The 26,933-nt window shown below is 33.8% G+C and overlaps 1 long non-coding RNA gene across 1 annotated transcript; it reads left to right on the plus strand.

Moving 5' to 3' along the window:
* The first annotated feature begins 2,920 nt into the window (after nt 1-2,920).
* Nucleotides 2,921-6,248, plus strand: LOC123538486 (uncharacterized). The gene is made up of 3 exons (XR_008368464.1): nt 2,921-3,142; nt 3,752-3,887; nt 6,160-6,248. It is a non-coding gene; the product is annotated as an uncharacterized LOC123538486 (long non-coding RNA).
* Nucleotides 6,249-26,933: the final 20,685 nt, after the last annotated feature.

Genomic DNA, 26,933 nt, shown 5'->3' on the forward strand with positions numbered 1-26,933 from the left:
AGTCTTTAAAGAAGAAAAAGCTTATTAAAAAAGGAAAATAACGAAAAACTAGAAGTGTGTCCATGGGACACAGATGCCCCCACTACATGACATTAAAATGATAATTTTTTCCCAGATCAGGGGCCATAACTCCTACAATACTGAATGAATCCAGACGCGAAACCCCAGATGCACAACAGCACATGCTGACCAACATTCCGACTCTAGGTCAAATACTTTTGGAGCTATGCGCGACACAACATTAAAATGACTAATTGATTACTAAGTCAGGGGCCATAACTCCTGCAGGACTGGATGAATCCGGACGCAAAACCCCAGGTGCACAACTACACATGCTGACCAACATTCCTGTAAAGTTTTGTGACTCTAAGTCAATTACTTTTGGAGCTAGGCGCGACACAACACTAAAATGACCAATTTTTATAAAGTCAGGGGCCATAACTCCTACATGACTGAATGAATCCGGACATGAATCCCCAGGTGCACAACTGCACATGCTGACCAACATTCCTGTAAAGTTTTGTGATTCTATGTCAAATACTTTTGGAGCTAGGCACGACACAACATTCTCGGAAGGACGGACGGACGGAAGGACGGACGGACAAATCTAAAGTGGGGGCATAAAAATGGTCCCAGTGGGGCTTGAACCTACGCACCCCTGAAATTGCAGTCAAAGTAGGTTTATTGTAGGAACTGAATACTCTTCAAAAAGGAGGTACTCTGTTACGGGTCTAAGGTTAAAGGTCAGTAATTCAAATCTTCTTTGTTTCATATAAAAATGACAACTTCAGGTCGTCTTTACGTACCTTTAGAGAACATCACTTTTTCCTACACCTTATTTTTCATAAAAGTTCTATCACAAATTAACGAAAAACTGAAAAGAAAATAGGAGGTTATTTGGTCCTAGTGAAATGCCAGTCAGTTGTGGTCTGCCACCCTAAATATGGCGCATATTTCCTCTCGTCCGCGCAATAAACACCTACTTCCGGTTTCGACTAAACCACGGAAGCACATTTTCGACCGAATTAATGACCTTATTCCTCTAACACCCTATAAATGGCATAATTGAATAGAGGAGATATGAAATATTAGGAACATGTACAATTTGACAGAATGATAATGTCAGAATATGCATAACATGACTTTTGATTGGGCCTGTTTTGCCTGTTTACGGCCATTTAGAGAGTATTCTTCATACGCATGTGAGTTGGTTCAAAATGGTGGAAAAAAGAGCCGGTCAACCCCATGTTTATTGTGGCTGGATTTTTTCTCTTGAATAGTACTGTTGAGTGCATGTATTTTCTTTTTCCTTTTTTTTCTTTGAGGGGGTGGAGGTCAATGCAAAATTGCAATAGTGTCCAGTGTCAGTTTAGAACATGTAGTAGAAATAACTGTGGTCTTAGGTCAGACAAGCTATGAGAAGTCATTTTTTGACTTGCTGATACATCTACAAAATATTGCTGGTGCATATGACATCGGCATGCACATTTGATAATTTCATAACTGTTTCATTAAAAGAAGTATAAGCTAATGTGTTTTGAACGCTTAAATTTAGTAACATAATTTTATGTAGTTTTCAGTAACGTTCAACGTTTTATATTTTGACGAGCTATTTATAGTAACTATCATAATTTTATGCTTAGTTTAAATATTAGAATTATGAGCAATGAGTGGATATTCTGGCCAATCAGAATTCATATATTTATAGTTCATATAATAACTCTCAACATTTCATTACAAAATATTATATATATATGTAGAATCAAAACCTGTAAATCAAGTTTAAATTAGTCAGAATAATTGGCGGCTAGTGACTGCTTTTAGTTAGAGTACACATGTCCTGTCCTCATAAAGATGGGATATGTCAGTGTCTTGCACACCTTAGCTAAACCTGCCTCAAAATATTTCTAAAGCAAACAACCCTAATAAATTTCATTTCAACACTGTTGAACATAAACATTAAACAGCTTGCCGATCAACAGTACGGGCATATTTATACTTTAATGAAATTCTAATGGGACAGAAGTTTCGCCAAAGGAGGATGCAACCGATGGAGCAGGTTTTGGACTAGTTGTAACATATTTTCTCAACAAAGTCCAGTTACTCGTTTATCTGGACACAACCTCTTATACGTAATTAGTGATTTTTTATCGTTGTGTCCCCGTTGTCTGTGTGTTTTGTATGCACGTCCTTGCATGCAGTGCTGTTGATTCCTTTTCGGGAAGAACTGGATATTTATCGTTGTTTTCATGGATTTCTGCTCAAAAGTCTGTATAGATGTTTTGTTTTTATAGTTTTTTACGGCTAAGCTCAGTGGGGAATTATTTCAGTAACTGACTCGTCTAACACGTCTGAGCTTTGGTAAGTGTGACGTTGGCATACCCAAAAACACGGTAAACCTTCGAGTTTGTTTTACAAAGGTTACTACGTACATCTGGTTGTCGGGTACTAGTATATCACTAGGTCTGCTATCTTTCCACTACAGTGTTAATTTGTAGATAGCTTTTATTGTGTGTGACAATCTACTCTTACATTGTTTTATTTTTTTTATACTCCAGCCTAAAGTGTTTGAAAACTAGTCTGAGCAAACGGAAACTGTTACCAAACCTTAACGACAATAATTCTGTAAAAATATAATCAACCGTAATTGTAATAGGATTGATATAAATGCTTCATACAAGTTTGATTCAAATAATCTAAATACAAATTTGTATCAGGTTTATATTCCACTTCTGTTATATGTTATGTATCTGAATTTTTTTTTTGCTGGGTTTAACGTCGCACCGACACAAATTTAGGTCATATGGCGACTTTCCAGCTCTGGTGGTGGAGGAAGATCCCAGGTGCCCCTCCGTGCATTATTTCATCACGAGCGGCCACCTGAGTAGAACCGACATAAATTATTTTGTTCTTCTAAACGAAATATTTATTTTGTTATGCAAGATATTTCAGTACCTCTGTATTTCAAAATTTCAGTAAACACCATGTCTCTTATTTAGTACACTTAAGGTATCTATTAAAATTAGGACTCACAGATAAAAGGTTTTAAGGTCAGTGTGAACAGTGTTTCGTTTACTTGTTTACAGGAGATACGACAAGATGTGGAAAATTTACGTGTTTGTGACTGGAATTGCACTTCTTGGTAAGAAGTTGTTTTCCCACCTTGATCAGTTATTTTCTATGTGCCAGCATAACTGTTTATACTCTTTGAAATTGACCTTTTCCATGGAAATTTTAATAAAATGGAATGTGACCGCCAGGTCGACATACCAGTAAGCGTCCTTTTTACTTATACAAATTTTCTATTTTTATATTGATTGAAACTACATAAAGCTCTAAATATATTAAGCATGATATAAGTGTACTTGTCTTTATCAAAATACTTTATCACGGCAAATTTCCGCTGGATACAAATCTAAATACTTTGATTGAAGGAAAGTTATTTATATGAAAACATCCCTACATGTATGGGTGCAGAATCATGCGAACACAATGTAGGACATATGGCGACTTTTTTTTTTTTCGTTTTTTTTTCTTTTTTTTTTTTGAGTGGGGGGAGGAGACCGCAGCAGCCTTAACTATAAATCACGAGGCCAATGAAATGAAATTAAAAGAGCCACATCATGTTTAATTGTCTATTCAGGTAATAGATCTTTATCTCAACTCGAAAATACATTTTATTTCAACAATTTATAAGACGGTGAAGGCGATTTGTGTATTTTATCCATCACCTACCTGTCATTGATTTCAGGACTTGCAATGGGTCAGCTCCTGACGCCGATGATGGTGTGTGAAATGCAGCAGATGAAGCTGAAAGGGTTGGACAGTGGTGTATCTTACAGTGATCTAGAAATGCAGGAAATAAGGGACTACTGTCTTAAACATGCGTAAAAATACCCATTTTCATATCTAAATACTAAATACATCTGTCCTGAGAAATGCGTACTTCAGATAATACTCACCTTTAGGTTCCACTTACACTTTCTAGACTTTTTGTTCTGCATTTTAGTAATGTTGACTTTAGGTTAATCACCAAGCAGCGTAGTTATGCTCACTAGCGTAGTTATGCTCACTCTGCACTCATCACTCGGCGCGTAATAATGTTCACACTAAACTTATCTCTCAGCGCGTGATAATGCTCACTTTAGACTTATCATTTAGCAGCGTGGTAATGCTCACTTTAGATTTATCACCAGGCAGCGAAGTAATGCTCACCCTAGATTAATCACCCAGCACTGTAGTAATGCTCACTCTAGATAAATCATCCGGCGACGTAGCAATGTTCACTATAGAATAAACGTTTAGCAGAGTAGTAATTATCATTCTAGACCTTTCATTCAGCAGCGTAGTAATGCCCACTCAAGACTTATCAATCAGCATTGTTGTAATGCTCTCTCTAGAATAATAACCCAGCATAGTAATGCTCACTTTAGACTCATCATTAAGAAGCAAAGTAATGCTAACTCCAGTTTTTTTACCCAGCAGCGTAGTAACGATTACTTCAGATTCATCACCTAATATTGTAGTAATGCAAATCCTAGATTTATCACCCAGCAGCCAAGTAATCTTAACAAACGTTGTAATGATCACTTCAGATTCATCACATAGTATTGTAGTAATGCTAACCCTGGTTTTATCTACCAGCAGCGTAGTAATACTAACCAGCGTAGTAATGATCATTTCAGATTCATCACCTACTATCAGTGCGTAGTAATATTCAGGAGCATAGTGATGCTCACTCTACATTCACCAATAATGCTTATGCTAGGCTTGTCGTTCAGCTGCGTAATTATGCGCACTAAAATAGTAATACTCACAAGTGTAGTTAAGTTTACTAGTGAAGTTATTCACACTCTGAACTAAGCACTCGGCAGCGTAGTAAAACTCACTATCGTAGTAAAACTCACTATCTTAGTAATGCTCACTAGTGTAGTATTGGTAACTAAAGACTAATCAATTAGTAGCATAGTATTCATCTCGCAGCAGTAAGGTACTGCTCATTGTAACCTTATCACTCAGTAACATAGTAATGCTCACTCGTGATTTATCACTTAGCAGTGTAGCAATGCTCACTCTAGACTCATCACCACAGTATCGTTGTAATGCCCACTTAAGTACTGAAAATAGACCTATACTTGTGCTACGTACCGCTCAGGTCAATACTAGTTAAGGACGTATGCTAGAATTTGGTGCGAAAATTTTCCCAATAACAGAATTTCTTCAAACTTTGGATATTGAAGGACAACCATCTAAGAAACAAAAAAAATGCAATAAAAATCATAGGTCACCGGTATCGAAAAGGAGTTATCTGCCCTTGAAAACGGCATTTCCCCCAAAAATGACGTTTTCAAGGGCAGATAACTCTTTTTCGAATCCGGTGACCTATTATTTTTATTGCATTTTTTTGTTTCTTAGATGATTGTCCTTCAATATCCAAAGTTTAAAGAAATTCTGTTATTGGGAAAATTTTCGCCCATCTCATATACAGGGAATTCTAGCGTACGCCTTTAAGTAATATAAGAATTTGTCGCAAGTTGTGGTATAGGAATACCCGACTCGACAATAACTGTTTCTACAGTTAGGCGAACCTTTTCCTGGCATACATTATTAGTCTGAAGCGTACGTTTTCTTTTTCTCGTATACTTTTGTTTTTATTAATCGTTACATAAACTGCAAGGAACGAAGAGCAAATCACTGCAGTTCGTTTCGCATGAAAAGGTTGAAAATCGAGTCACGACCGTGCTTCATAAACGAAGTTTGTTGTGTTGTCTGCCGCCCTAAGAGTAGGGTAACGTCATTTATCCGTAACACACGGAATAACGCCTTGATCCGGAATACGGAAAACGTAAATACTTAAATGAAACCCAGAAGAAATGACAAGAAAAAACTGGAAAGGTTTCTGTCTTTTTTTAATATTCGAAAAAAGACCAAAATGTCCGACATTTGAAAAAGAAAATCCAAATTAGGTCTACAACTCTGTTTGAAAGTAGCGAATATCATTTATCATTATGTATATATCTCGTAAATATCTGAAAATTAGCACACGTTTTTATACCTTTTATCAAACCAAAAGAAAAACAAGAGTAAACGAAAGTAACTTAGTATATGGTTAATTACCTATAATTTCTTTAATTTTCTTGAATGTGTTTTGTTTTTCAGATATGACCACCTTGGAACACTCGGATGATAACTGCTTTGTATATAACATCTGACCTGTCAAATCATGGTCAATTAAAGTAATTGAAAAAAAATATACGGTTTTCATTTATAATTTACCCAAATGATTTCAATATGAGCCACAGCATAAGAAAACTAACATAGTGCATTTGCGAACAGCATGGATCCAGACCAGCCTGTGCATCCGCGCAATCTGTTCAGGCTCTATGCTGTTCATTTTCTAACCCTACTGCGATTAGAGAAACCGTTAACGAACAGCAAGGATCCTGACCAGACTGCACGGATGCGCAGGCTGGTCTGGATCCATGCTGTTAGCAAATGCACTATGTTAGTTTTCTCATGGTGAAGCTAATATGTTCTTGCTAGATATTCATGTGAAGTGAGAAACTCAATCTAGCTAAAAGGACCATTTTAGCAGACGTTTTTTGTTGTTGTTGTTTTTTTTTATATTTCATATGTAAAGGTAAAACGCTTCTTATAGAATGTAACACACTAATAATATCTGTCATGTGTTTACGAATCGGATAGAAATATCCGTCCGAGGGCACCTGCGCATTGGGCGGTAATGAGGCTTGCCGAATTACCGCCCATGCTCAGGTGGCCGAGGGACGGATATTTCCATCCGATTCGTAAACACATGACTGATATTTTTTCTTGCATATCGTATACATGTTAGCATTTTATTCTGGCAGACTTTTTTCTTGCATACCGTATTTTACAAAAGGTAGAAATAGTTTCTTTTTAGCACTCTTTCTTATAGTGGAGAATGAACACAAAGCGCGGGAAAATAACGTCCGTAAGCAGAAGTGACGTCATGATGTTTTGCGTTACGCACAATAACAAAATTCCTCTTTAGTTTTGTCCTTTGTTGTGTAACGTTATGTTTTTATGGTAAACTAAAGTATTTTGAATCGAGAAATATACTATAAAGAACGGAGAGAAACTATCAAGGTACCTGCTTTTTTCGTATTTTACATAAACAATATATTATTAGTGCATGGACCAATAGTTGTCATTAACAGCACGAGAGTCATCTGGCATGGGGGGTGCCAGATGGGTTTTGCCGGCATGGGTAAAATCACCGGAAATGCCAGTCCGGTGTACAAGAATAAATAGTTTCGATTTGTATTCCACATTAAATTGACAATTTTTAGATAGTTGCAGCACACCATAGATGCATTTTGAATATCAGCTGTTTACATTTTCCTGAAGAACTTTGTCAGTGCTGACTAAAATCAGAAGAAAAGCAGGTCCGTGATGGATGCAAGGTCAGAAGAGAAACGCAATTCAAAATGAGCTAAAACATGAAACCCAAAACTGTAGCGGTGGTGTATGACCTGGTTTATATATAGAACAATTTAAATCCCCCATTATGTGACCACCATTTTTCATTAACACCATTTTCTTATTTTGTGTCTGTAGACCTCTAACATAAGTGTCTGTTTCACGATTCTTCATATTTTACCTTTTATTTCCCTGCCCTGAAGTTTAGAGATTTCCTTCATTTCATGTTGTGTAGGAAGACATTTTAGGTTATGTAGAAAGACAGGTGTCATCTCGCGCCTTACTTCACAGATGGTGTTTATTGTTATATGAGACAGTTGTAACCCAGGTGTTATAAGCTTATTTATTGACTTCGTGTCAGCGACTTTGTGTTTACAATTTCAAGATCACATTCATCCGTATTTTTTTGCATGTGCTGCGGTCACTACACAATATGCTCTTGCTTTGTATGCGTTATATTAAATATGACTGGCAACAGATATTTTGTCATTTACGTGCACATTAAACTTTGCTTATAACGAACATGGTTATGGTGAATTAACGATTTCAAATATCCCATTTTATCCCTTCTTCGTTCTATGTTCATTGATTTAACTGGTTACAGCGAACATGGTTATATAGAATTATCGGATACATAGAACTCACTTTCATTGCCCAGTGGTAAAGATGCATAGAAATAAAATCTGAGACAGCCATAATCAGAAATTGTAGTCAGAAAAAACAAACCAGCAACTTTGAACAATATCAAATTTATTTATAAAAGTAACAATTCAAATACCTCAAACAAAGTCCAGTCTAATATGAAATAAAAGCCCAATTTCTGTCCTGTTCAAATATAAATAAAAACAGTAATACTTCAAAATTATTCATAAACCTAACTTAATTTAATATGTCCGAGTACTTTTAATCCTCTCTTCTAGGATATTTTTTTTATTCACAATGTTAATGTAAATATTCCAAACTGGTAATATTTTGTTATTAAGAAATACAATAAAGTTTTCAATACAATTTTTAACTGTAGGTTCTACCCTGACCTAACACAGGTCCCTATTTAAAGTATGATAGAAAGTTCCAGAATAAAAAGTAACCAATCTGCTATAGAAAGTCACAAATTCTGCTATAGAAAAGTCACAAATCTGTTATAGTAAAGTCACCAATCTGCTATAATAGAAAAAGTCACTAATATACTATAGTAAAGTCACCAATCTGCTAAAGAAAAGTTGCACCAATCTGCTATGATAGTAAAGTCATCATTCTGCTATAGTAATGTCACCAATCTGCTATAATAAAGACACCAATATTCCATAGAAAAAGTCACCAATCTGCTATACAAAAGTCACCAATCTGCTATAGAAAAGTCTTCAGTCTGCTATAGTAAAGTCACCCGTCTGCTATAGTAAAGTCACCAATCCGCTAAAGAAAAGTCACCAATCTGCTACAGAAAAGTCACCAATCTGCTATAGAAAAAGTCACCAATCTGTTTAAGAAAAAACACCAATCTGCTATGATAGAAAAGTCACCAATCTGCTATAAAAAAGTTACCAATATGATATAGAAAAGTCACCAATCTGCTAAAGAAAATTCACCTATCTGCTATAGAGAAGTCACCAATCTGCTATAGAAAAAAGAACACAAAACTGCTACAGTATAGTCACCAATCTGCTTAAGAAAACTCGCAAATCTGCTATAAAAAAAGTCACCAATCTGCTAAAGAAAAGTCACCAATCTGCTATAGTATAATCAGCAATCTGTTAAAGAAAAGTCACCAATCTGCTGAAGAAAAATCACCAATCTGCATCTGTAAAGTCACCAATCTGCTATAGAAAAGATCCCAATCTGCTATTGTAAAGTCACCAATCTGCTATAGAAAAGTCACCAATCTGCTAGAGTAAAGTCACCAATCTGTTATAGAAAAATCACCAAACTGCATCTGTAAAGTCACCAATCTGCTATAGAAAAGATCCCAATCTGCTATAGTAAAGTCAGCAATCTGCTATAGAAAAGTCACCAATCTGCATCTGTAAAGTCACCAATCTGCTTTAGAAAAGTCACCAATATGCTATAGTAGAGTCACCAATCTGCTAAAGAAAATTCACCAATCTGCTATAGAAAATTCACCAATCTGCTAACGAAAAGTCACCAACCTCCTATAAAAAAAGCCACAAAACTGCTAGAGTAAAGTCAACAATCTGCTATAGAAAAATCACAAATCTGCTACAGTAAAGTCACCAATCCGCTAAAGAAAAGTCACCAATCTTCTATAGTATAGTCACCAATCCGCTAAAGAAAAGTCACCAACCTGCTACTGTAAAGTCAACAATCTGCTATAGAAAAATCACCAATCTGCTACAGTAAAGTCACCAATCTGCTAAAGAAAAATCACCAATCTGCTACAGTATAGTCACCAATCCGCTAAAGAAAAATCACCTATCTGCTAAAGAAATTTCACAAATCTTCTAAAGAAAAGTCACCAATCTGCTATAGAAAAGTCACCAATAAGCTAGAGTAAAGTCACCAATCTGCTTTAGAAAAAGTCATCAATCTGCTGTAAAAAGAAACAATCTACTACTGTAAAGTCACCAATCCGCTAAAGAAAAGTCACCAACCTGCTACAGTATAGTCACCAATCCGCTAAAGAAAAGTCACCAATCTGCTGTAGTAAAGTCACCAATCTGCTATAGCAAAGTCACCAATCTGCTAGAGAAAAGTCACAAATCTACTATAGCAAAGTCACCAATCTGCTGTAGTAAAGTCACCAATCTGCTAGAGAAAAGTCACCAATCTGCTATAGTATAGTCACCAGTCTGCTAAAGAAAGTCACTAGTCTGCTATAGAAAAAGCCACCAATTTGCTAGAGTAAAGTCACCAATCTGCTATTAAAAAAGAAAAAGTCACCTATCTGCTATAGTTAAGTCACCAATCTGCTATAGAAAAGTGACCCATCTGTAGACAATGTCACCAGTCTGCATTAGAAAAAGACACCAATCTGCTAGAGTAAAGTCACCAACCTGCTGTAGAAAATGTCAGCAACCTGCTATAGAAAAATCACCAATCTGCTATAGAAAAAGTCACCAATCTGCTAAAGAAAAAGTCTACAATATGCTATAGTAAAGTCACCAATCTGCTAAAGAAAAGTCACCAATCTGCTAAAGAAAAGTCACCAATCTGCTATAGAAAAGTCACCAATCAGCTATAGTAAAGTCACTAATCTGCTATAGAAAAGTTACCAATATGCTATAGTAAAGTCACCAATCTGCTAAAGAAAAGTCACCAATCTGCTATAGAAAAGTTACCAATCAGCTATAGTATAGTCACCAATCCGCTAAAGAAAAGTCACCAATCTCCTATAAAAATAGTCACAAATCTGCTAAAGAAAAGTCACATATCCGCTGAGAAATGTTATCTATTGTAATGTCATGATTGCACTCCCACCCTCCCCCTCAACCGCGATCATGCAAAATTTACCGTCATTTTATACCATTTTTTTTATAATTATTCACATATAAAATGATTTCCCTTTTTAAAATACATATGGTGGTATGTAACTTTAGACATGCATATCAATGAAAACTGTAAGATCAAACCGTCAAAGTCTGATTGTATTCTCAAATTGAAAAGTGATATAATAAATTCTATCCGTCATTGATAGAGTGGATTATTTTTATGAAAGGGAATGTTTGTATCAGCTTCATCCATTTATATACCGAGAAGAATGGAAACGAATACACCTAACAACAAATACAATAACAGAAAGAAAAAACACGAAATATTATTTTACAAGAACAAACTGCAATAATATGAGAGCTTGTTGCGGTGACTATTAAGAAAGGAAGGTCTCTGGGCGTAAAATGTATCATCAGTGTACATAGTCGTACAAAGTATATACAATTCAACATAAATACATTGCTAAATGAGTCATAAGTAACCATAATAATGAAGCTTATAACAAACATCAGTTATCTGAATTGATGAAATTGTCTTTGCAAACTTATTACTTATGATGTATTTAATATGAATGTTTCTCGTTGCAGAGTTGGTGCAGCCGTTTTGCGCATGCTCGAATTTATTATCCACTGGAGCGCACGGCAAAATTACTCATTTTTGCATGTTCGCACGTATTTAGTGTATAAAATGCATAATAAACTGACTAAAGGTTAGGGTTAGTATCACCGTGGTTACAAAATATGTACTTAGTCACAGCCATATAATATATATATTTATTAATAAAAGACCTGTTGCTATTGGAAACCGCTGACTTTTGATAACCGCGTTATCTAATGAGATTTATATACAATTTTAAATTCGTCGTTAATTGATGATGTGTTATTCTGATATTTTTCAATTATTTGTCTGTTTTCATTGTACTGTAGGTTATGAATATTTCAAATATAGAACGCAAAATTCATAATTTTGCCAGATCGGAAAAAGGCTTTTCGAACTATAGCTAAACATAACTAATTGTAAACCAAACGTTTCATTTTTGTAAACATTTTGTAAATTTCTTTGTCTTTCATACAAAATTGAGCCGCGCCATGAGAAAACCAATAAAGTGCTGTTGCGACCAGCACGGATCCAGACCAGCCTGCGCTTCCACGCGGCCTGCACATCCGCACAGTCTGGCCAGGGTCAATGCTGTCGCTAACAGTTTCTCTAATTGCCAGACTGCGCGGATGTTTAGGCTGATCTGGATCCATGCTGGTCGCAAACGCACTATGTTAGTTTTCTCATGGCGCGGCTCAAGTATCTTGATTTATAAATGCACTGATGATATTTAAGTGTAACAGTTGCTTGTTACTTAAAATACAAAAGTAACAGAAAACAAACCACCTACTATCAACAATAGCAAATTATATTTTGAAAAATAACAATTTATACATCTTGAAAACATCTAATCAAATCCGATTATGATATACAAATCTTGTCCTGGTCATATAAATCCAATCAGTATTAACACAATCCACACGAATTTAGTTTATAATCCAAGGAATATAAATCGTCTTTCCTTTTCTTTTCAGTACTACCTCTTTCGGTTAGATATTGCACGGGATTTTCTTGTACTGAGCGGGAGAAATCAGTTTCAAGGTTAGCTACTACACAGATAGGTTATTTGGTGCAATTTTTTTCGGTAAATATTAAGAGAGTGGGTTTCGTCACGTTTGGAGTTATAATCATATTTATATTTATGCTATTTACATAAAATGTTCCGCCAAATGTCGAATTCATAACATGTTACAAAATGACACATGGTGTTTGTAAAATAAAATCGAGATAGTAGCCAGCCTGTCCTATTTGTACATCATACTTTTTGTTGTTGTTGTTGTTTATCTATGAGGTATGTTTAGAAAAGAAATCATTTATTTTTGGACGAACGAAGTGAGGGAGAAAATAAGTATAAAGATAAAATATCATCTCCTCTTCTCCTGTGTACGATTTCACAGATTTTAGTTCTCGTAAAAATGTTTTAAAACTAAACTCCGGACTGAAATATATACAATTTACTCAATATATACATTTTATAAAAAAAAAACTGTACAGTTGGTTGTAAATATTTGAAACATGTGCGTTCTTTGAGCCAACAACAACCTCGACCCTGGACACCTGTTGATAAAACAAGAACTGTTATCTCTGTCTGTTATATTATTGTTAAACACGAGGCATACGCTCATGCATCATAAAATACTTGCATGCATCAGCATTTCAAAGGAAACAATGTTTTATTAGGTCCTTTATATTGTCGGTCCGTCATTTCATGTAAATAGAATAAACATAAGGTGCATTATATTGTCGGTCCGTCATTTCATGTAAATAGAAAAAACATAAGGTGCATTATATTGTCGGTCCGTCATTTCATGTAAATAGAATGAAAATAAAGTGCTTTATATTGTCCGTCCGTCAATTCATGTAAATAGAATAAAAAGAAGTTGCATTATATTGTCGGTCCGTCATTTCATGTAAATAGAATAAACATAAGGTGCATTATATTGTCGGTCCGTCATTTCATGTAAATAGAATGAAAATAAAGTGCTTTATATTGTCCGTCCGTCAATTCATGTAAATAGAATAAAAAGAAGTTGCATTATATTGTCGGTCCGTCATTTAATGTAAATAGAATAAACATAAGGTGCATTATATTGTCGGTCCGTCATTTCATGTAAATAGAATGAAAATAAAGTGCTTTATATTGTCCGTCCGTCAATTCATGTAAAAAAAATAAAAAGAAGTTGCTTTATATTGTCCGTCTGTCAATCCATGTAAACAGAATAAAAAGAAGGTGCTTTATATTGTCCGTCCGTCAATTCATGTAAATAGAATAAAAAGAAGGTGCTTTATATTGTCCGTCCGTCAATCCATGTAAACAGAATAGAAATACGTTGCTTTATATTGTCGGTCCGTTAATCCATGTAAACAGAATAGAAATAAGGTGTTTATATGGTCTGTCCGTCAGTTCATAAAAATAGAATAGAAATAAGGTGCTTTATATTGTCCGTCCGTCGATTCATGTAATTTTAAAATAGAATAAAAAGAAGGTGCTTTATATTGTCCGTCCGTCAATTCATGTAAATAGAATAAAAATAAAGTGCTTTATATTGTCCGTCCGTCAATTCATGTAAACAGAATAATGTTAAGGTGCTTTATATTGTCCGTCCGTCAATTCGTGTAAACAGGATAAAAATAAGGTGCTTTTTATTGTCCGTCCGTCAATTCCATGACCATGACAGGTTTGTGTCGTGTTGAGAAAGGGATTGCTCTCGTAATGTAATTTAACGTTGAACATAATTTATGGATGATCTTGTTTTAATCACTATTCCTTTTAATCTTTTACCAATATATTTTCATGTATGTATGTGTTCTTTATGTTTTTGTAAAGCACTTTTGAACGTACATATTTTGTATGAAAAGAGTGCTATATAAATGTGGTATAATAATAATAATAATAACAATAATTCATGTAAAGAGAATAAGATAAGGTGTTTTTTTACAATCCGTCCGTAAATTCATGTAAACAGAATAAAAATAAGGTGATTTTTATTGTCCGTCGGTCAATTCATGTAAACAGAATGAAAATAAGGTTCTTTATATTGTCCGTCCGTCAATACTTGTAAACAGAATAAAAATAAAGTGCTTTATATTGTCCGTTCGTTAGTTCACGTTACAGATGCATCATAATTGCTATATATTGCTGAATTTCCATGATGTCCACACGTAGAAAAATATTTTGGTGATTGGTCCTTAAAGATTGCGGTGCCGTATTTTATTAACATCAGATCAAACTTTCCTTTAATTTGCAACATGTTTATACTAAAGAAATTTTGCTTAACTGCCTATAGCCACCAAATGCAGATTCTTGCAAAGTTTGATAATAACTTTGTTTATTCAACTATGCTAGAGTAAAATAGAAATTTAGTGTTTTAAAGTCAAGATTTTAATCGTTGGTTAACATATATCGGCGTGCGTTCGCTTTGTCGCCGAATACTTAGATTAGTTAACTAAATGTTCTTTAGTTATGACATGGGAATAATGTCACGAAAAGATCTTGAAACATTTTCTTCAGAGCGAGTTTTAGCCATTTTGTTCTGAGAGCATACACGAATGGATTTAATGCTGAATTTAGGATGAACAGTGTTGAAACTATAAATCGCAAGTTTCTTTTGGTTTCTTGGTCTTGGTTTTCCATCTTGAAAATGACCAATAAGGGAATAGTACAAATGTTAAAGATTAGCATTACAACACCTATTGTTCCGATTACATTCTTTTGCAATCTTACACTTGTCCGATTACTTGCCATACCCGATGATATGTTCACTTGATTTGAAACCGAGGCTATGACAGGTGGCGCTGTATTTGAAGTATTCTCCATGACCATCAACTGACCAGGAAATACCTTCCTCCATACACATCTAAGCCGACAACAAGCAAAAATGTACAAGACAGTTGTTAAAACTTGCGGAACAAAGTAAATTATAAAAAGAATTCCAGTAACTTGTCTCAGGTTTTCTCTAAACACTCCCTGTACTACACATTCTTTTATTTCTAGATTCGGGTTTCCATACAGGAAGTACGGTAGAGAGCAGACGACGAGGCTTAAAACCCAAGCGGAAATCACCAAAATGAGTGGTACCCGTAAATCTGATCGTTCCTCATTTATCCTCCAAGTTTTATTTATGATTATACACCTATGCACGCAAATTCCAAAAATATGATACAGCGACGCACATTGAGAGGCAAAAAATAGGTAATATAGCAAGGAACAAAATCCATAATCCAAATCTGCATTCCTAATTGTTGGTAACACTGCTAGAGGAAACGACGCAAGGCCAACGCACATGTCGCTTACAGAGAGACTCAAAATATGTGTTGAAAAGCTCAGCCATATTTTTTTCCGGTTAATGATAAAGCACAAAACGAGTGTGCTGTTAGCTAGAATTGTCCAAACGACTACGACTAGACCACAAACAATTATCGTATTGTTTACAACAATATTTTGTGTGACTAGACTATTGTTGTAGGTTTGGTTATCCCCGTACAATGACCCGTTCATATTTATTCTGGAAAAAATACTGCCACAACACGAGTATTAAATAGGTCGAGTCTTTGTACTTGTACAGAACTGATACGGGTAGGGCGTGCCGTTTGTATATACTGCACACAATTGTACTGTTCAGGCTTAAAATACGGTCTGAAGTTTAAAACGCGACAGTTTACTTGTTTAAAATATTTTCACGTTGTTGTTTTGTTGTTGTTGTTTTTGTTGTTCTTTATAAAGGCGTTTTACATGTAGATGAATACGATCGCATCAGTATTAACACAACATTGAGAGGTAACGACAGATTTTTTTACCAACATTTTCTTCAAACAGTTTTTCTAATTTGGTCAATATCCTTGCTAAATGTCACTGTTTCTTCAGTTTGCTTTTATATCATACTAGTTATAATGTCTGGTTACAGGATTTCAGTTATATGCAAAGACAGGACAGTGTGTCTAGAGTTCGCAAGTGACATACAGTTACGGAATAAGCCGGACACTTCGTCAGTGACGTACAGTTAGGTAATTAGCCGGATAGAGGGTCAGTGACGCACAGTTAGGGAATCAGTCGGAAACGTCGTCAGTGACGTACAGTTAGGCAATCAGCCGGACACTTCATCAGTGACGTACAGTTAGGCAGTCAGCCGGACACGTGGTCAGTGACCTACAGTTAGGCAATCAGCCGGACACGTCGGGAGTGCGCAGCTATATTCTGTAGTTCTTTTCATATGAGATACCACCAACCTGAAATAAAATACATTCTTTTAAAACATATATTATTGTCTTTTTAATTTTCCTAATCACAGTTATGTAGTTAGTAATAAAAATCACACTGATTCGAGGGAGCAGTAAAGAAGTAGATTCTACGCTTGACCTTCAGCATTTAGTCATAGCGATGTGACATTTTAAAATTTAATCACTGATCACTCAACTGAATATAGAGGTGGAACAGACATTTTCAATCCGTGTTTTAAGAGCGGTAAAAAAATCGGCCTGGAAAAAAGTCGGTAATACACAAAAGTGTAACCCGAGATCGATAAATCCCCATACTGATCTAATTTTAACCCTTACCCTGTTAAATTTCTATAATGAACTTGTCCATCTTTTCAATTTGGATAGACCTTTAACTGTTAAAAGGGGTGCTTGCCAAAAGATACTGACTGAATGGCGAACAGTGTAGATCATGATCAGACAGGACGGATGTGCAGGCTAAATCATGATCTACACTGGTCGCAAAGGCAGAATAAGTCGTGTCCAGCACGATAAGGGTCAAATATTAAAATGCCAAAAACATTGAAATTATTTGTACGACGTATTACCACCCGAGTGTATAAAATAGTGTTAAAACACGGTTGTGCTATAAATTATTTCGGCTCAAATATACCCTTAATCTAAAACAGTAAATAAAATATAGAAGCGCTCTCCCTTGGTCGCAACAAAAACTTTGACGTCACCGCACGTTAACGTGGCGTCATTCTAGCGTAAGAGTATTTTAACAGAGACAAGCGTATTAGAATGTACGTTCTTGCATACCAGACGGGGATTTCCGGTATTTTTATCGGTGCTGGAAGAATCCGTCTTACATCCCAGGGTGTAAGATGACTCTCGTGCTTTAAATGACGTATTACGTACTACATATATGTTGAAGATTTATGTAGTTATTTATATTTCATTTCGAAAAACGGAATAAAAATAAAAATCAATACCTTGACAGTTCCTCTTTGTTCCTGATAGTATATTTCTCGATTCAAAACACGTTATTTTATCAAAAATTCATAACGTTACGCTGCAACTGATAAAACAAAACCGGAACTATACATTGTTATTTGTCTTTGAAACATCATGACGTCTTTCCTGTTTACGGACGTTGGTTTCCCGCGCTTTGTTTAAATACGCTGCTATAAGAAATAGTTCTAAAAAGAAAGCCGTTCGACTGACTTTACTTTTATTATTATATCTTGATATCGGTATGCAAGAAAAAGATTATGTCACTGGTTATAGGTGCAGATGGGAATATCCGGCTCTCGGGTAACAGTTTAGGCGGTAACTCGGTAGGAACCTCGTTACCGCCTAAACAGTTACGCTCGAGGCCGGAAATTCCCATCTGCACCTACAACCAGTGAAAGAATCTTATATTATGTCATTGTACATGCAACTACAATAGAGTAAGCGTTTCTTGAGGAAAGCAGCTCTATTATTATCATATCGACATAGTTATACAACGGTTAACAGTTCAAACATCTTTTTTATCCAATGATAAGTGAAGGATTTTCAAAAAAGTAACCAACTTATTTTCATATTATTTCATAACTGAAAAAAAATTGGTCCACTGGTACAAAATTAATGAGTAATCATTGTTCCGCCTACTATGGATTTCCCACATTCAGGGAGGCGGAATAACCGCCAAACCAGGGTCTGCATACAAGAAATAATATGGATCTGTATAAATATAAATATCAAATTGTTTTTGTTTTGTTTTTTGTCCCTCCTTTATAATTGTTAAAGTTTTATCTCTCTGCACCTTTCACTCTTTGTATTAACTCCACGATTTTAATACAGTATTGACCGGGAAGTGCACTAATTGTTGCTATTTATATAAATCCAAATTTTCCTATTGTTCATTTAAATTCAAATGTATTACGGAGGTCAATTAATCTTTACTTGTCTAAAAATAAACCAAAGTGCATAAAGTTAAACCTGCATATTATATTATGTAATATTGTTTTCTACAAACTACTCCATAAATGAGTAGTCTACTATGTATTTATAATTAATTTTTTATTTGATTTTGCGGCAGACAATGTTGGCCACACCTCTCAGGGACATTCAAATTCAAATCTTAAACTTTCTTCTCAAAGTCACCTTTCAAAATAAAACAGAAACAGAAATTTTAATAAGATATTGTAAAAAGTCACTATGTGCAATTGTGCAAATTAAATTATATATATAAATATATATATGTATCGTTTTACTTCAAAGAAGGGTTCCCTATGTGGTTAAGTTTACTTGAGACGGAAATGTTGCTGATTGAAGAAAAGGGGCGTTTTAACAATAAGTCGGTTATAGATACACTTATTGACATTCTAATGCATTAAGTCGGCAAAATAATGGCATCAGAAAGTCAATAAATGATCTATAACCTCGCTTGAAAAACAAATATGTAAATGTTATAACCCAATGTTGTTTAATGTGGAAAGATATTTAAAGTTTACAAACATATTAAACCATTTTCTAATTTTTTGTGGGCTTACGTGTTGTCCTCAGCTGAAACACATTTATGGCGACCCGTATTTTAGGCAGATTCGGACAATCGAGCTAAAACAAATTAGTATAGACTAAACTAATACCCGAGTTGACTGTATTTTGTGACAGCTGTCTTTGGAAACAACATTTTCTATCAATTTTTTATTCATTGAATTTTTCAGCTTGTCCTAGATCTTACAATAGAGTCAGAGGCGACTTTTTCAACATTTATCAAAAAAATTAACATACTTCAGTTATATAATGACTATGTTTAAGATATGATCAAAATAAAACACAAATTATAACACCTGATCCAACAATGTCCCCCCAAAAAAGATTTTTATGGGTTTTTTTGTTTTGTTTGTTTGTTGTTGTTGTTTTTTTCTATTTGTTGTTTTTTTTTCTTGTTGTTGTTGTTGTTTAAACAAAAATTACAACGGAAATTCTGTCGAGAGATTTATTTTCTCTGCGAGCAAACTCAATATTAAAAGACTAAATGTTTCATGTGACGTGCATCAAAGAGCGGCGGAAAAATTACTGAATTTAACAAAAACCAAGGGGCTGACTGGATAAATTGATAAATAATTAGAAAGAATGAAATGGATATTAAATTGTAATAGAAATTGATATAAAAAGGAAAGAATCAAGAGATGAAAAAGGCATTTTATATAAGACATATCAAAAAAAAAATAAACAAAAGAAAAAATATGAGACAAATTATATAATGAATAAATCTAGGGATAAAGAAGCAATAAAAAAAGTTTAAAATCCTACCCGAGTGAGGTATATCGCATTAATATGTTTTTTTTAATGTGCACCAATATTTTCAGAACTTCAAACACATTATATCTGTCGCGTGATATCCAGTTAGTGATAATAATTATAGCTATAACACAAATAATAACAAGAATGATAGATAATTTAGCACTTTCTCCCATCCGCTCTGTCTGTTACCCTATAGAACAGTTGTATACGTGTCCAATAACTTCAAAGCAAATAAAGAAGCATAGGTTTAGAATTAAACTTAGATAAATGAACGAATTAAGAATACACGAAAACGTAACACTATACGAACGTATAATAATTCAATGCTTTAAAACATACATACTTGGTAGTCAATAAATCCAGTCTCACTTCAGTCGTTAATTGCATTCACATCAACTTTATATAACCTTATGTGTGACTGTTGTTTCCAATTATTTGCCATATTTTATTCTTTACAATAGCAATGTTTTTCTCGAATATCCTTTTATATTGTTTCTTTCAACACTTACCTTGTTTCCATGACTACTTGCCAATCCCAGGTTGCTATTATCCTATATAACATTGTCAAGTTTTCCTACCCAGAAAACAATTACAGTGTTGCTACCATGTGAATTATTGTTCTTCTATGGAAATTCATGTCTTCATTATCCTACAGGTTTACTGTTTTATTGTATTATGTGAATATAATATGACATTTAATGCTTATAAAGTTATGTGAAAAATATCCTATATGCAGACTGTCTGGTCATATTTCAGTCGTTATGTCATAGAAGCCTGAGACATTTTCTGCAAATTATGAAACCTTAATGACAACGAAGCCAGACAAATGACATCTAAAGTCGAGTTTCAATACAACTGAAACAAATGCATCTGTATTGTAGATGAATTTACGCTTGGCTTGTTCCTTATTAATGAAAGTAAAATTTACGCATATTCTGCGTAGGACACCGCACTCTTTCGCCCCCAGCAACCTCGTCCGCCGAAAACGACAAAACATCAGGCATATTCCAGAATCTTACAAAAGAATACAATCAATCAAAAAGTAATAAATGAAATAACCATCTTAATTATTGTCATTAAGTTTACAAGTGATTATGTTACGCGCATATAGCCAATATGCGCATTTGGTAAATCGCGCAGCGCAAATAACCAATTTGTTATCTGCGCAACGATTTGTAAATCGGGCAACCTTATATATTTCTTATATGTGCAGGGTAACTGTCTTGCGCGTTTGGTAAATGAGTCTGCGCTTTTAACATATGGATGATATCTCCCGATAAAATTGAATATCATTAGAGGGTTAGACTTGTAGGCCTACATAAAACTGTTTAATTTTAAAACTGACGATGATCAGGCACGCGTAAAGGTGTGAACTGACTGTGCTTAATTTGTAAAGAACAAGAAAAACATTTTTTTTAAAGTAAATGAGCGTATTTATGCGGTAATTTCAATGAGATGCTCACGTCCCTGGTAGTTTATGGACTAAAAATTTCTGTTGACGACGGTATTAAGAGTCATTTGTCATAGGTGTTAAAAAACTTTAAAATGATACAAAATATCCAAAGTATATTTAATAACACAAGTTTTTTTTATATTTTTTTTTAACTTTTAAACGCCGAAGCCTGTGGGGGATGTCGATCCAGCGCTAATATCAAATCCTGAAATAACACCGATATTTCAAATATATATTGGTCATTTCTTACAGATCGTATTGATATCTGGAAATTACTCTGATAATATGAATAACTGCCATATACCATGCTAACTTTTACATTGTTTAACAATTACAGACTGATATTGCAAATCTAGGTTTTAAAAATGTGTCATAAATTTATTTCAACATTAGTAAATTAATGGGAGTCGGTCACCAGGTTTCAATATCTGCAGTATGATACAATATGCAATAAAACTCAAACATGCGTGAAGGTGTGATTTCCTTCGGATAGCCACATCGTCCTCTCTATTCTTTTTATAACTAAAGTATTTTTACTTCATTCGATCACACGCAGTCATTTTATACCGGATATAGAACATAAAGGAGACTTACATAAAAGACTGAATTGCCACACTCTTACCACAATTCACCATATCGCTTTTTTCATCATATTGAAAAAGCGCAATTCTTTTTTACCAACGTGAGCATATCTCTTGACAGGGCCAAGATTAAAAATAAAACAAAAATAAACAGAATTAAAAGACGATTCTTACAGATCTTTTATACTTATATCATTTTTTAATGTTTTATAGTGAGACAGATAGAATAACTAATAAGTTTCGTCAAAATGTGAACGAAATTTTACATTTTATAGGTGCGCAAGATGTGTGCACTGCATTAATAGAACTCTGAAAATTACTCCAATAACTTGAATATCTTTTATAAACCATTTTAACTTTTAATTCGTTTTTCGATTACAGTCTAAAAATGTAGCTTTTGAAAATCTGAATATAATGTTTCATCCGTAGCCTGCGCAGGATGTTGTTCCTGCGCTAATAGCAAATTCTGAACTGACGCCGATATTTCAAACATATTTCAATTCTAAAAGATACTATTTATGTAACTTCATAAAAAATGTTTTCGGACTAGAAAAAAATAGAAAGAAGCGTGATTTCCGTCATAACGAGAACGAAATATTACATTTGTTATCTGCGCAAGATGTGTTTGCCCTGCGCTAATAAAAAATCTGGAAATAATCCTGATAACTTGGATATCTTTCATAAACGATGCTAACTTTATCATTGTTTTGTGATTACAGGCTGTAATTGTAGCTTTTGCCAAATTAATATTTTGTTACATCTGTATCTTGTGCGGGATGTCGGCCCTGCGCTATTAAAAAATCTGGAAATGATCCTGATTACTTGAATATCTTTCATAAACCATGCTAAATTTAACTTTGTTTTATGGTTACAGACTAAAGTTGTAGCTTTTGCAAAGACAAATGTAATTTTAATTCTGTAACCCGCGCGGGATGTCAGTTCTGCGCTAATAGCAAATGCTGAATTTAAATATATTTAATTTATAAAACATATCATTTATGTACCTTTTAAAAATGTAGTAGAAATAGATAGAAACAAGAGTGGTTTCCGTCATAAGGAGAACGAAAAATTATATGTTTTATCTGTGCAAGACGTATGTCCTGCGCTAATAGAAAGTTTTAACATTACTCCGATAATTTCATACGCTATGTCAACTTTAATTTTGTTATAATTACAGACTAAAATTGTAGCTAGAATATAAAGTTACTTCTACATGATTCGCGGGATGACGGTCCTGCACTAATCGCAGTTCCTGAAATGTCAACTGTTGAACAATATACCAAATATATGTCATTTCTTACAATTATAATTGATTTTTTTTTTCATGCTTTTATAATGCAAAATAAATAGAATAACGAGTAAATTCCATCAAAACGTGCACCAAAGTTTACATTTTGTAGCTGCGCAAAATGTGTGTCCTGCTGTAATAAAAAATCTGGAAATTACTCTGTTTACTAGAATATCTTTCATAAACCATGTAAATTTTATCAATGTTTTACGGGCTGAAAGTCTAGCTTTTGCCAAAATGAATATCTTGTTACATCTGTAACCGGCGCGGGATATCGGTCCTGCGCTAATAGCAAATCCTGAAATGATGCCGAAACTTCAAATATATAATTTTATTTCTAAAGCATTCTATTTATGTACTTTTTTCTAAGAAAAAAAAGAAGAAACAAACTGTTTTAGTGGTAGAAAATAAAATGAAAAAAGAGTGATTTCTGTCATGAATAGTACGAAATATTACTTTTTTTTCTCTGCGCAAGATATATGTGTCCTGCGCTAATGGAAAATCCGGATATTACTCCGATAGCTTTAACTTTGCTTTACGAGTCCAAACTAAAATTATAGTTTCTGCAAAGCAGAATATAACGTTACATCTGTAACCTGCGCAGGATGTCAGTCCTGCGCTTATAGCTAGTTTGACCCTTATCATGCCGGACACGATTGATTCCGCCTTTGCTACTCGTTGAGTTGGTCGGCCTACACGTGGTTAAACAGTTAAAATTATGGAAAGAAAAAATATGGCATTTCCTTTGCGTATATAGTTGATTAATCGTGAACTTGTGATTCAATCAGTGTTATATTTCACATCAAGGGATAAATTAATTTTCAATGTTTTTTTTTTTTTTTTTTTTTTTTTAAATTGGTAACGTAATACTACAATAAACATTTGTTGGCTATAAACTCTTGATAAACAGAAGAGAACAGAACATATCTTTTATTAGCTTTGTACATAATACATCAAAAATATAGAACTGACATTTGCATAACATATAGTATTACATCAGGTCTGACTATATGATAAAATTATAATAAATTTACAGATTATGAAAAGGATGATCATATAAAGCGCAAACTATATGGACAGGCGATCTATGAAAATGTATATATTATCTTGCTTTGATGATAAATCGTCAGTATTAGAAAATAGTGTTTATTTCCTAAACCTTTTAAAGTATTAAGCAATACATTTGATAGTTGTGAAAGATAGTAAATAGAATAAAGTTTAGAAAAGATCACTTTTACATTTTTCTATTGTAGCCCCGTACGTCCAAATGGCCAGATAGCAAAGAAATATTCCTGTTTTGTTGAATTAATTCAGTAACCTGTACAACTGATAATGCATCTCATTACAATCCAGATGAAAGTTGCTTCTAAATGCAATACTGGAATGCTTAAGTCTGATGTAATTAAGTTTAATATTTTCAAGCAGTAATAGTAAACAAGTAAACATGGAAATCAACTGTACTATATCAGGGTGTGTTACTTGTGCAAATTTTTGTCACTTTATATGTTTCATTCTAATATGCCTGCCTCTGTTAAAACACTCTCACGATAGAATGACGTCACGTTAACGTGCGTTGACGTCAAAGGTTTTGTTCCGACAAAGAAAAAGCGCTTGTATATTTATCTATTGTTTTAGATTAAGGGCATACTAGTATTGGAATCGAAATAATTTATAGCAAAACCATGTTTTAACACTCTTTATACACTCGGGCGTTCATACGTCGTACAAAAAAAAATCACTCGGGATGCGCCTTCATGATATCATTACGCCCGACGTATAACCGCCCGTCGTACATAAACATACATAGACATACATCTGCGCAGATAACAAATGTAAAATTTCGTTCTCGTTATGACAGAAATCACTCTTTTTCTATTCATTTTTACAGTACTCATTTGAAAGTTACATAAATAGTGTGTTTTATGAATGAAATATATTTGAAATACAGTGTAATTTCAAACTTTGCTATTAGCGCAGGACCGACCTCCCACGCAAGTTACAGGTGTAACATTATAGATCCATTTAGATTTGTAAAAAAAAACTATAGTTTAAGTCTGTAATAGTAAATCAAAGTAAAAGTTAATATGATTTATAAAAGATATTCAAGTTATCAGAGTAATTTTCAGATTTATTATTAGCGCAGACACACATCTTGCGCAGATAAAAATGTAATATTTCGTTCTCGTTATGACAGAAATCACTCTTTCTCTATTCATTTTTTACAGTATTCATTTGAAAGTTACATAAATAGTATGTTTTATGAATGAAATATATTTGAAATACATGTATAGTGTAATTTCAAACTTTGCTATTAGCGCAGGACCGACCTCCCAAGCAAGTTACAGGTGTAACATTATAGATCCATTTAGAAAAATTATAGTTTTAGTCTGTAATTGTAAATCAAAGTAAAAGTTGATATGATTTATAAAAGATATTCAAGTTATCAGAGTAATTTCCAGATTTATTATTAGCGCAGACACACATCTTGAGCAGATAAAAAATGTAATATTTCGTTCTCGTTATGACAGAAATCACTCTTTTTCTATTCGTTTTTTACAGTATTCATTTGAAAGTTACATAAATAGTATGTTTTATAATGAAATATATTTGAAATACATGTATAGTGTAATTTCAAACTTTGCTATTAGCGCAGGACCGACCTCCCAAGCAAGTTACAGGTGTAACATTATAGATCCATTTAGATTTGTAAAAAATCTAGTTTTAGTCTGTAATCGTAAATCAAAGTAAAAGTTAATATGATTTATAAAAGATTTTCAAGTTATCAGAGTAATTTCCAGATTTATTATTAGCGCAGACACACATCTTGAGCAGATAAAAAATGTAATATTTCGTTCTCGTTATGACAGAAATCACTCTTTTTCTATTCATTTTTTACAGTATTTATTTGAAAGTTACATAAATAGTATGTTTTATGAATGAAATATATTTGAAATACAGTGTAATTTCAAACTTTGCTATTAGCGCAGGACCGACCTCCCACGCAAGTTACAGGTGTAACATTATAGATCCATTTAGATTTGTAAAAAAAAAACTATAGTTTAAGTCTGTAATTGTAAATCAAAGTAAAAGTTGATATGATTTATAAAAGATATTCAAGTTATCAGAGTAATTTCCAGATTTATTATTAGCGCAGACACACATCTTGCGCAGATAAAAAATGTAATATTTCGTTCTCGTTATGACAGAAATCACTCTTTTTCTAATCATTTTTTTACAGTATTCATTTGAAAGTCACATAAATAGTATGTTTTATAATGAAATATATTTGAAATACAGTGTAATTTCAAACTTTGCTATTAATGCAGGACCGACCTCCCACGCAAGTTACAGGTGTAACATTATAGATCCATTTAGATTTGTAATAAAGCTATAGTTTTAGTCTGTAATCGTAAATCTAAGTTAAAGTTAATATGATTTATAAAAGATATTCAAGTTATCAGAGTAATTTCCAGATTTTCATTTAGCACAGGGCACCGAACACATATCTTGTGCAGCTACAAAATATAAAATTTCGTTTACGTTTTGATGAAAATTAGGTCTACTCTTTATTCAATCGATTTTGTACTATAAAATAATAATAATAATAATATAGATAAGA

The sequence above is a fragment of the Mercenaria mercenaria genome, chromosome 18 (assembly GCF_021730395.1).
Source record: "Mercenaria mercenaria strain notata chromosome 18, MADL_Memer_1, whole genome shotgun sequence".
In the NCBI taxonomy this organism is placed as follows: Eukaryota; Metazoa; Mollusca; class Bivalvia; order Venerida; family Veneridae; genus Mercenaria; species Mercenaria mercenaria.